At 38.2% G+C, this 11,139-nt stretch overlaps 1 long non-coding RNA gene across 1 annotated transcript; it reads right to left on the bottom strand.

The window, feature by feature from the left end:
* Positions 1–3,481: 3,481 nt before the first annotated feature.
* Positions 3,482–5,885, bottom strand: LOC131280073 (uncharacterized). Its single transcript, XR_009187656.2, has 3 exons — positions 5,771–5,885; positions 5,596–5,640; positions 3,482–4,196 (listed from the first exon to the last, which is right to left on the bottom strand). It is a non-coding gene; the product is annotated as an uncharacterized lncRNA (long non-coding RNA).
* Positions 5,886–11,139: the final 5,254 nt, after the last annotated feature.

The raw sequence follows: 11,139 nt of genomic DNA, 5'->3' as shown, positions 1-11,139 counted from the left end.
GGTTTAAAGACCTGACTACCAGACTCCCAAGAGAAGGTTTCCTTAAGATTTCTTTTCACCTTGGGACTTAGGAGCCCCACTCCTAACACTAAGCACAGAGTCTGGCATTTTGGAAGTGCCTGGAAATATTCGAACAGATGAGGCATGGAATTAGTGAATTACTCTCTCTCTAATAGCTTTGCCTGTTTTGCTAAAAACCAGGTGGTGATCTAAACCCTCAGCGGGGAAGCAGATGGTGACTCAACTGATAGAGCATCTGCCTACCATACAGAGGGTCCAGGGTTCGATACCCAGAGCCTCCCAGCCCATGTGGTGGGCTGGCCCACGTACAATGCTGCCCCGTGCCATGCCACATAGGGGTGTCCCCCACATAGGGACACCCCACGTGCAAGGAGTGCACCCTGTAAGAAGAGCCGCACAGTGCAAAGCACAGTCCACCCAGGACTGGCACCACACACACAGAGCTGACGCAGCAAGATGATGCAACAAAAAAAAGAGAAGCAGTTTCCAGGTGCTGCTGCCAAGAATGCAAGCGGACACAGAAGTACACACAGCAGATGGACACATGGAGCAGACAATGGGGGGGTGGGAAAAGGGGAGAGAAATAAATAAAATAAATCTTTAAAATAAAAAAAAAAAAAAACCCTGAGCCATTTTCATCAATAGCCCTCACTGATCTCCTCTGTCTTGGTACATACAGTCTGATTCTAACTACTCTATGAATTTCCCTCTAATCTATCTTTTATCACAAACCTTTTATTAAGGAGTCCTTCTTCCCCACATCCTCTAGGTGCTTCATCTTGTCCTTCTATGCTTCTCATTCCTATCTCTAACCAGTTTCCACTGCCTCATCCCACTGATAGCGCCCCCAATGCCCAGTCTCCACCCTGCATCCTGCATGCTGCAATCCCTCTTATCCTTTGTCTCACTGACCCCTTGTTCACACATTTCCATTTCCTCTCTCCCAGGACCCTGTCCTTTACAGCTACTCTTAAATACACACACACACACACCCCTACCTGCCACCTTCAATGCTCTTAAACCCACTTCTCACATCACAGTATCAGCTGAAGAACTGAAGAAGTGGTAGAGAAGAGCTAAAAAAGACTTAGCTGATTCTGAGAGAAGAGGAATGAGAAGAACAGAGAAGGCTGAAGACTGACCATGCTGGCACAAAGGGGTGTGGCTGTTTCTGCCCTGTACAGCCCTTTTATCTAGAAACTCAGCAGCCTCATCCTTCCTTTTTCTGGAGGCAAGTGTCAAAGTCACCCCTGGGATCATTGAGCATGGAGTTAATAAGCCAAGAGAGAAAGGAAACCCTTCCCTAGTGCCAAGAAGGGGCATTAACTCTAGAGATAATTAGTAGCTCCAGACAAAATTCACATAAAATATCTAAAAACAGAGCATAAAGTCAGAGCAGAGACAGAAATAAAATAATAGCATAACAGCTATACTTTTTGAGCCCTTACCACATCCCTTTCACTGTGTGAATAATTAAGCATAAAATATCTCATTTAACTATGACAACAAACCATTAAGTTAAGGCACTATTATTATACTCATTTGGTAGATGAGAAAAAAGAAGCTTAGAAAGACTAAAGTACCTGATAAGGAGAAAAACACAAAGATCCTTAAGTGAGTGTGTTAGAGGTTCAGACTCAGTCCAAATCCACTAAATATGGGGAGCTGGAAGGGATGAATTTGAAGCATTTCTGCAGGGTCAATCACTCAAGGTAAGTGCAAGAAAAAAACGGGACAGAATAAATAAAAGAGTGATTAAAATTTTTGCACCTTGTAAAAGCAAAATCTACCCCATTTGAGGAATTAAAGTATTCTAATACTTTCGGAAGGAGAGTAATTCTTCCCACCTAATCTTATAACTTTTGGAGAAAAGAAGTTACCAGGAACCCAGTAAGGTAAAATAAAAGAATGGCATCAACCCAGCAATCCCACCCCTAGGTATTTACCCAAGAGAAATAAAAACATAAGTCCACAAAGCATTGTACATGAATATTCACAGTAGCTTTATTTGTATTAGCCCAAAACTGGAAACAAGCCCAATGTCCATCAACAGTAGAATGGATAAACAAATTGTGGTATATCATACAATAGAATACTAGTCAACAATTAAAACAAACAACTAAAACATGCAACAACATCAATTAACCTCAAAATCATTAGGTTGAGTGAAAGAAGTCAGACAAAAATGGTTGCATACACTATGAGGTCGTTTATATGAAGTTGTACAACAGATAAAAAATGAAATCAGTATAGTGGTTGCCTCTGAGGTGGGAGGAAGAAAAAGGGAATTTTCTCTGACAAAAGTATTTCCAGGTTGGACAGGAGAAGGAGCAATGAAAGGAGCAGAAATATGAGTAAATTCTTCTACTCATGAGGTTTTTATGCCATTTGTGATGATGAAAACAAAAATTATAACATCATCTGATACTCAAGACAAGGATATTTTAAAGTGAGAAGAGTAAAGGTAACTAAATGGAAGTAAGGTTTCCACAACATGGCAAAATGTTGACACCAACAGAATGTAATGAGTCACATAGGTAAATTTTAACATCCTAGCAACCACTAAGAAAACTATATAAATCACACTCTCTGAAACACTATAAATAAATCAAGATAGAATCTAAAAATGTTCAAGTAACCAACAGGAAGGTGAAAAAACAGAAACACAGGAATGAGACCAAAGAAATAAACATGAAAGAAATAATAAAATGGCAGTGTTAAGGCCTAACACATAAATAATTACCTCAAATGTAATTACTTCAAATTGTCTAAATATACAAGTCAAAAAGTAGAGTGTCAAAGTCGATTAAGAAAACACAACACAATTATATGTTGTTTACCAAGAACTCACTTCAAATTCAGCGACATAGTTTAAAAACATAAGGAGGGAAGAAGATATACCATGCAAACATTAATTTTAAAAAAAAGGAAGCATGACTATTTTAATAGCAGATAAAGTAGACTTTGAGCTAAGAGAATTACTAGTGACAAAAAGGCATGTTATGTAATGATAAAAGGATGAATCCACTAGGAAATGGATCAATGATCCTATATATGATCAATGATCCTATATATATACACACAAAACAACAGGGCCTCAAAACACACGAAGCAAAAACTGAAAGAGCTGCAAAGAAAAACAGACAAATCCACAGTTATAACTGAGGATTTCAACACCCCCTCTTAGTAACTGATAGAACTGCTAGAGAGAAAACAGAGCTATAGAAGAATCAACACAATCAACCAACAGATTCTAACTGACATACACAGAACACGCCACCCAACAACAGCAAAATACACATTTTTTTTCAAGCACCTATAAAATGTTCACTAAAATAAACCATACCCTGAGTCCTAAAACAAACCTCAAAAAATGTAAAAAGAATTGAAATCACATAGAGTATGGACCATAAAGGAATCAAACTAGAAATCAGTAACAGAAAGACAACAGGAAATTAAACACACTTTTTTTTCCTTTTTTTTTATTTTTTAAAAGATACTTTGATTACATAAATGTTACAGAGAATATATAGGGGATTCCCATATGCCCTGCTCCCACACCTCTCACATTTTCCCACATTAGCAACATCTTTCATCAGTATGGTACATTGATTGCAATTGATAAACACATTTCGGAGCATTGCCACTAAGCTTGGATTATAGTTTACATTGTAGTTTACTAAATGTTTAGTTTACTCTCTCCTACTCCATTCTGTAGGTTATGGCAAGGTATATAATGTCCTTTGCAATGTCATTTAGGATAATTCCAAGTCCCAAAAATGCCTCCATATTACACCTCTTTTCCCTTTCCCTGACTTCAGCACCTCCAGTGGCCATTGTCTCCACATCAGTGATACATAATTTCTTCCATTGCTAGAATCACAATAAGTCTGTAGTAGAATACTAGTAAGTTTATTTTAGTCCATAGTTCATTTTCCAATCCTGAGGACTCTGGGATGGTGATACCCACTCTACCATTAATTGAGGGGGGCTTCAATCCCTTACATCCAATGGATGGGACTCTCCTGTTCACAGGAGGTGCTCTCAGTTCCTTGGTATATTGTTTGTGCATCATCTCCTCCTGTTAGTTGTCCTGGGTGAGTCCACTGAACTGGAGAGTAGATGTTGCAAGTCCATTGAGATACAGGGGTCAGCTAAACACATTTCTAAATCATCTATGGATCAAAGGGGAAGTCTTAAAAAAATACATAGAACAGAGTCAAAATGAAAATACAATATATCAAAATTTATGGGATGCATCTAAAGCAGTGCTGAGAGGGGCTTTTATAGCACTAAATACTTGCATTAGAAAAGAGGGAGGGACTCAAGTCAATAACCTAAGTTCTAACCTGAAGAAGCTAGAAATAAGAAAATAAAAATAAAACCAAAAAGAAGGAAGTAATAAAGTTAAGAGCAGAAATTAATGAAATTTAAAATAGGAAAAAGTTGAGAAAATCAAGGAAACAAAAATCTGGTTCTTCTTTAAATTTTTAATAAAATTGATATACGTCTATCAAGTCTAACAAAGACTAAAAAAGAGAAAATGCAAATCACCAATATCAAGAATAAAATATGGGATATCACTGCAAACCCTATAGCCATTAGGAGGATAATAAGAGAATACTATGAATACCTTTACACTCATAAATTTGACAACTTAGAAGAAATATAACAATTCTTCAAAAACCACACACTTCTAAAACTCAACCAAGATGAATTAAATAATTAGAATAGTCTTAAAATAATTTAAGTAATATAATTCATAATTTAAGTCTCTAAAAAAGAGAATGAAACCTCCAATCACAACTGGTTTCATTAGGGAAGTCTACCAAACATTTAAAGAAGAATTAACACCAAATTTCCACAATCCCTGCCAGAAAATAGAAGAGGGAACACTCCCCAACTCATTTGATGAGGCCATTATTACCCTGATACTAAAAGCAGACAAGTTCAATACAAAATAAAAACAATACAGACCAATATCTCTCATGAACTTTGATGCAAAAACTCTCAACAAAATATTGTTAAATTGAATCCAACAATGTGTGTATGTATGTGTGTGCATAGACAATATGTACACATACGGTACCAAAATGGGATTTATTCCAGGTATGCAAGGCTGGTTCAACATTTTAAAATCAGTCAATGTAATCAACCATATTCAATAAGCTAAAGAAAAAAAATCATACTATGATATCAATTAAAGTAAAAAAAGTTTTGACAAAATCCAACATCCAATCGTGATTTGAAAAAAGAAAACTCAACAACTTAAGAATAGAGGGGGGAAGCAGAAGTGACTCAAGGAATTGGGCTCCCGTCTACCATATAGGAGGTCCAGGGTTCGATGCCCAGGGCCTCCCGGTGAAGGCACGCTGGTCCATGTGGCGAGCTGACCCACACGAAGTGCTGGCCTGTGCAGAGTACTGCCCTGCACAGGAGTGCTGCCCTGTGCAGGAGTGCTGGCCCATGTGGAGAGCTGGTGCAGTAAGATGATGCAACAAAAAGAGACACAGAGGAGAGAAAATAAGAGATGTAGCAGATCAAGGAGCTGAGATGAAGCAAGAGAATGATCACCTCTCTCCCACTCCGGAAGGTCCCAGGATTGGTTTCTGGAGTCACCTAATGAGAATATAAGCAGATACAGAAGAACACACAGTAAATGGAACAGAAAGCAGACAATGGGGGGGGGGGGGGAATAAATAAATAAATCTTTTTAAAAAACAAACGAAAAAGAATAGAGGGGAACTACCTCAACTTGATAAAGAACATCTGCAAAATCATACAGGGATGCTGATGTGACTCAAGCAGTTGAGTGCCTGCTTTCCACACATGAAGCCCCTGGTTCAATCCCTGGCTCCTGGTACCTAAAAAAATTAAAATTATATTAAAATTAAAAATTTGTTAAATCATACAGCTAGCATCATATTTAATGGTGAAAGACTGAGTGATTTCCCCCTAACGTCAGGAACAAAGGCAAAAACATCTATTCTTGCCTCTCCCATTCAACATAGTGCTGGAATTTCTAGCCACTGAACTAAAGCAAGAAAAAAGAAATAAAGGCATATGAATGGGAAAGGAAGAAATAAAATTATCCATATTTTAGATGACATGTTTTTTTATGTACAAAATGCTAGAAAATCTGTCAAAAATACTCCTAGAACTAATAAGCACATTCAACAAATCACAGGATACAAGATTAACACATAAAAATAAATCACAATTCCATATACTAAAAACAAAAATACGGAAACTGAAATTAAAAGTACAACCTCACTCCAGGGAAGTGGTTGTGGCTCAACTGATAAAGCATCCACCTACAATAAGGAGGGTCCAATGGTTCGATACCCAGGGCCTCCTGACCCATGTGATGAGCTGGCCCACACGTGTCCTGCTGCGCACAAGGAGTGCAATGCCACACAGGGGTGTCCAGGGTGTAGGGGTGCCTCACATGCAAGGAGTGCTTCCTGCAAGGAGAGCTACCCTGTGCAATCAAAGCACAGCCCACCCCAGGAGTGGCGCCACACACACTGAGAGCTGATGCAGCAAGATGACACAACAAAAAAGCAACACAGTTTCCCGGTGCCGCATGACAAGAATGCAAGCAGACACAGAAGAACATGCAGTGAAGGGACACAGAGAGCAAACAATAGGAGGGAAGGGGAGAGAAATAAATAAATATTTTTTTAAAAATCACTCCAAAGAAAATTAAATACTTAACTATAAACTGAACAAAACATGTACAGGATTTATGTGCTGAAAATTACAAAATGCTGATGAAAGAAATCATATAAGGCCTAAATAAATAGAGAGACATACTGTGTTCATGAATTGGAAGACTCAACATATTAATTATGCCTATTCTCTCCAAAATGATTTATAGGTTTAATGAAATTTCTATCAAAAATCTCATCAAGGCTTTTGGTAGGCATATACAGCTTATTCTAAAATAATATGGAAATGCTGAGGACCTAGAACAGCTAAAACAATCTTGAAAAAGAATGAAGTGAGAAGAATAACTCTACCTAATATTAAGGCCTACCCTTTCAACAGAGGAATGGTTAAACAAACTGGTACATCCAGTCTTTGGAATACAATTCAGCACTAGAAAGGAACAATATTGATATATGCAATAATTTAGATGGGTCTGGAGGGAATCATGCTGCAAGAAAAAAAATCCCAAAAGGTTACATACTGTATTAGTCCATTTATATAACACTATTGAAAGGACAAAATTATAGAAATGGAGAAGAGATTAGTGGATGCCAGAGGTTAGGGATGGGGTGGGAGGTAAAGGAAGGCAGGGAGGAAGAGTTTGTGGCTATAAAAATGCAATAAGAGGGATCTCTGTGGTGATGGACCTGCTCTGTATCTTGATTCTATCAATGTCAATATCTTGCTTGTGATATTGCACTATAGTTTTACAAGATGTTTCTACTGAAAGAAACTAGTAAATGATAAACAGGATCTGTCTATATGGTCTCTCACAACAGCAAGGGAATCTACAATTATCTCAAAATTGAATTGTGTGTATGTGTTTATCAGCTATTTAAAAAGAATAGATTAGGGCTATCTCTATTGACCTGAGGAATGTCTGTGGTATATTTTTGTTAAGCACCTAGAATATACCAGGTATAAAGTTGGTGTTCATTAAATATTTGTCGAATGAGTAATGAAAAAAAGAAAATGGCACAAAATATATATGATTGATACCAAAATTATAAAAATTATCAAACTAAAAGTCAATATGCTTTTATATATGCATATAAGCATGGAGAAAGGTGCAAAAAGATGCAAAATAAGATAATATTAATTAGCTCAAGAGTGGAACAGTGATTGGAAAGGGACTGGAATAAAGAGAGATTACTAAATTTTTATGTATATATCTTTATTTTTTAGATGCAGTAAATGTGTGAAATTTGTATTTTTGGAAAAGAAAATTTTAAAATCTTTTAAAAAACATTTTTACATGATTAGGAAAAGCGCATACAACCCAGAAGGGTGACACACAAGGAAAATGAATGACATGAATGTGATTGTAGAGTATTTTTAGCATAGTGATGGTCAAATGTTACAACACTTGCAAAATGAGGCAAATGCATTCTTGTCTAGTGCAAGGAAGCTGGGAGTTGGACCCAAGGAGTGAAGAAAGTGGAGAGGTTCAGAGTATAACCAGCTAAGCCTAAGAGGAAGCAAACATCAGAATGAGGAAGATCAGAATGAGGGATGATAACATATTGGCCAGAACTCTAAAGACAATCCATGCTTGGGCTCTTTAGACTGCCAGACAACTCTGTGACCTGTCTCCTGTACACAAAAAAAAGGGAAGACAGGCTAGGAACACATGCACAGAGTGATTTGGTCAATGCAGAAGGCAGGAGCATAACTGTTCCTATTGCAGAGAAGCAGCTTGAATAATGTGAAAACTGAGACAGAACTGACATTTGCAATGAATTCCAGTTATAGTGTAGTAACTTCTTGTGTCCACAAGTTGCTGTCAGTAACCAAGTGAAGGGAGAAGAGAAAGGGAATTGGGCTGTGACACTACTAGCCAGAGAATTGTGAAACACTGAGTGTGTCTTTAGGGAAGCTGGAAGTCCTAGTTGCAGAGCTTTGGGGGAGGAGGGCATGTGACATGTTACAATGGCAGGTACAGAGGGAGGCAAAGAAGTTCTAGATGCATCATGGACAGAAGCTATAATGGAAAAGATAAAGAAGATAGTACTTTGGGTGGATGAAAGGATATTCAAATAAATTAGAGATCAGAAGAAAAGCTGCCTTAAGTGCTTATGGATTTTAAGCAAAGTAATATGGATGCTCCTTCAACCCTGAATTGGTACATTGGTCTGGGGGAGGGAGAAAAGGAATCTGACAAGAAATGAAGCTACCCATGAGAAAAAACTGCCAATATGCCTGATTGTTTTATGAAGCCAGTATAACCCTAATCCAAGTTATTAAGAAAATCAGTGTTTTGTTTTTTTGTTTTTTTTTGGGGGGGGGGAGATGTTGGGCTTTTTTTATTAAATTTTCTTTTTTTTTTTTAAAGATACATAGATCACAAAAAATGTTACATTAAAAAAAATAAGAGGTTCCCACATACCCCACACATGACCCCACACACACACTCCTCCCATATCAACAACTTCTTTCATCACTGTGGCACATTCATAGCACTTGGTGAATACATTTTGGAGCACGTCTGCATTGCATGGATTATAGTTTACATTGTAGTTTACACTCACCCCCAGTCCATCCAGTGGGTTATGGCAGAATACATAATGTCCAGCCTCTGTCCCTGCAATATCATTTAGGACAACTCCAAGTCCTGAAAATGCCCCATATCTTAAGTTCACTCTAATTCATATTTTACTCCTCCATCCTGTGGACCCTGGATTGGTGATGTCCATTCCACCTTTATATTGACAGGGGGCTTAGATCCCACATGGTTGATGGATGCGATTCTCCTGCTTGGAGTTGTAGGCATTCTCGGTTCCCTGCTGTCGTGGTTGACCTCCCTGTTAGCCAACCTGTGGAAGTCCAACAAACTGGAGAATAGAAGCTGCAACTCTGCTGAGGCTCAGGATCTAGTTGGCACATGGCCAGTCCAGATATTGTAGTCTCCTGGGTAAACACCAACCCCAGCACCAACCACAGGTTCAGTAAAAGTGACAGAAGAGGCATATATAGAAAGTTCATATCTGAGTTCAACTCTATCACACTCAGGAACACAAATTCCAAAGTAGGGCTCACAGACAAAGCACTCCCCCACCATGGGACATGACTTCCAGGAATGAGCCTCCCTGGCACTGAGGGATTACTACTGATCACTAACTGGTGATGCAACTAGAAAAAGACCTTGAATAAAAGGGGGGAAACGGTAAAGAAAATCGGTTTTGAAATCACAAGGGCCTGAATGAAAATCCAGACTCACTAGGAGTTGTGTGATCAGAAATAAACTACATATGTCTCAGTTCTCTAACACTAAGTGTGTAAAATGGAAATCATAGAAGTATCTACTTCATGGAAGGAGAAGATGCATGTAGTATGCTTACCATGGTCCCTGACTCACTGTGAATTATAACTTGAGAGGCATCACCAAGTGTTGGCAAGGATGTGGAGCAACAAGAAATCTCACACAACATGGGTGGGAATGCCAAATGGTACAGCTGCTTTGGAAAAATATTTGGTAATTTCTTATAAAGTTAAACATATACTTCCCATACAATGAAGCAATCTCACTCCTAGGTATTTTTCCCAAGAGAAATAAAAACATAAATCCACGCAAAGAATTCTATGTGAATCTTCACTACAGACCTATTCATGATAGCCAAAAACTGTAAACTATTCAAATATTTGGCAAAAGGCTAATGGATAAACAAATGTAAAATATTCACAATGGAAAACTACTTAGAGATTTTTTTTAAAAAAAGGAAAGAATGCATTACTGATACCTACAACAAAAATGACTTTAGGGAGAGGATATGGCTCAAGCAGTTGAGTGCCCAACTCCCACATGGGAAGTACCAGGTTCATTCCTGATACTGCCAAAAGAAAACAAACAAACAACAAGCAGACAAGAAGCCAAAAGAATAAGGGGACAATGAGCAAATAATGAGCAGGCAATGAGGAAAAAAAATTAGTGGGAGCAGATGTGGTTCAAGCAGTTGAATGTCCACCTCCCACATGGGAGGTCCTGGGTTTGTTCCTGATGTCTACTAAAGAAAAGAAACAAACAACAAGCAGACAATGAGCCAAAAGAATGAGCAAACAATGAGCAGACAACAAGCAAAAGCAAACGAGCAGGTAGCAGATGTGGCTCAAGCAGTTGAGTGTCTGCCTCCCACATGGGAGGTCCCAAGTTCCGTTCCCAGTGTCTCCTAAAGAAAAAACAAACAGACAACAAGCAAAAACAAAAAGCAAACAATGATCAAATAACAAGCAAATAGATGAGGGAGCCAACTCAGGGTAGCCGATAAGGTTCAGTTGTTGAGCGTCAGCCTCACACATACGAGGTCCTGGGTTCAGTCCCCAATCCTAACACCTAAAAAATTTTTAAAAATAAAAAAAAAATGACTCTAAATTCTGGAAGGAAAAAAAAGGCAAAACTAATCTATAGGGACA

Source organism: Dasypus novemcinctus, chromosome 10 (genome assembly GCF_030445035.2).
Source record: "Dasypus novemcinctus isolate mDasNov1 chromosome 10, mDasNov1.1.hap2, whole genome shotgun sequence".
Taxonomy (NCBI): domain Eukaryota; kingdom Metazoa; phylum Chordata; class Mammalia; order Cingulata; family Dasypodidae; genus Dasypus; species Dasypus novemcinctus.
This window is presented reverse-complemented; position numbering and strand designations above follow the sequence as displayed.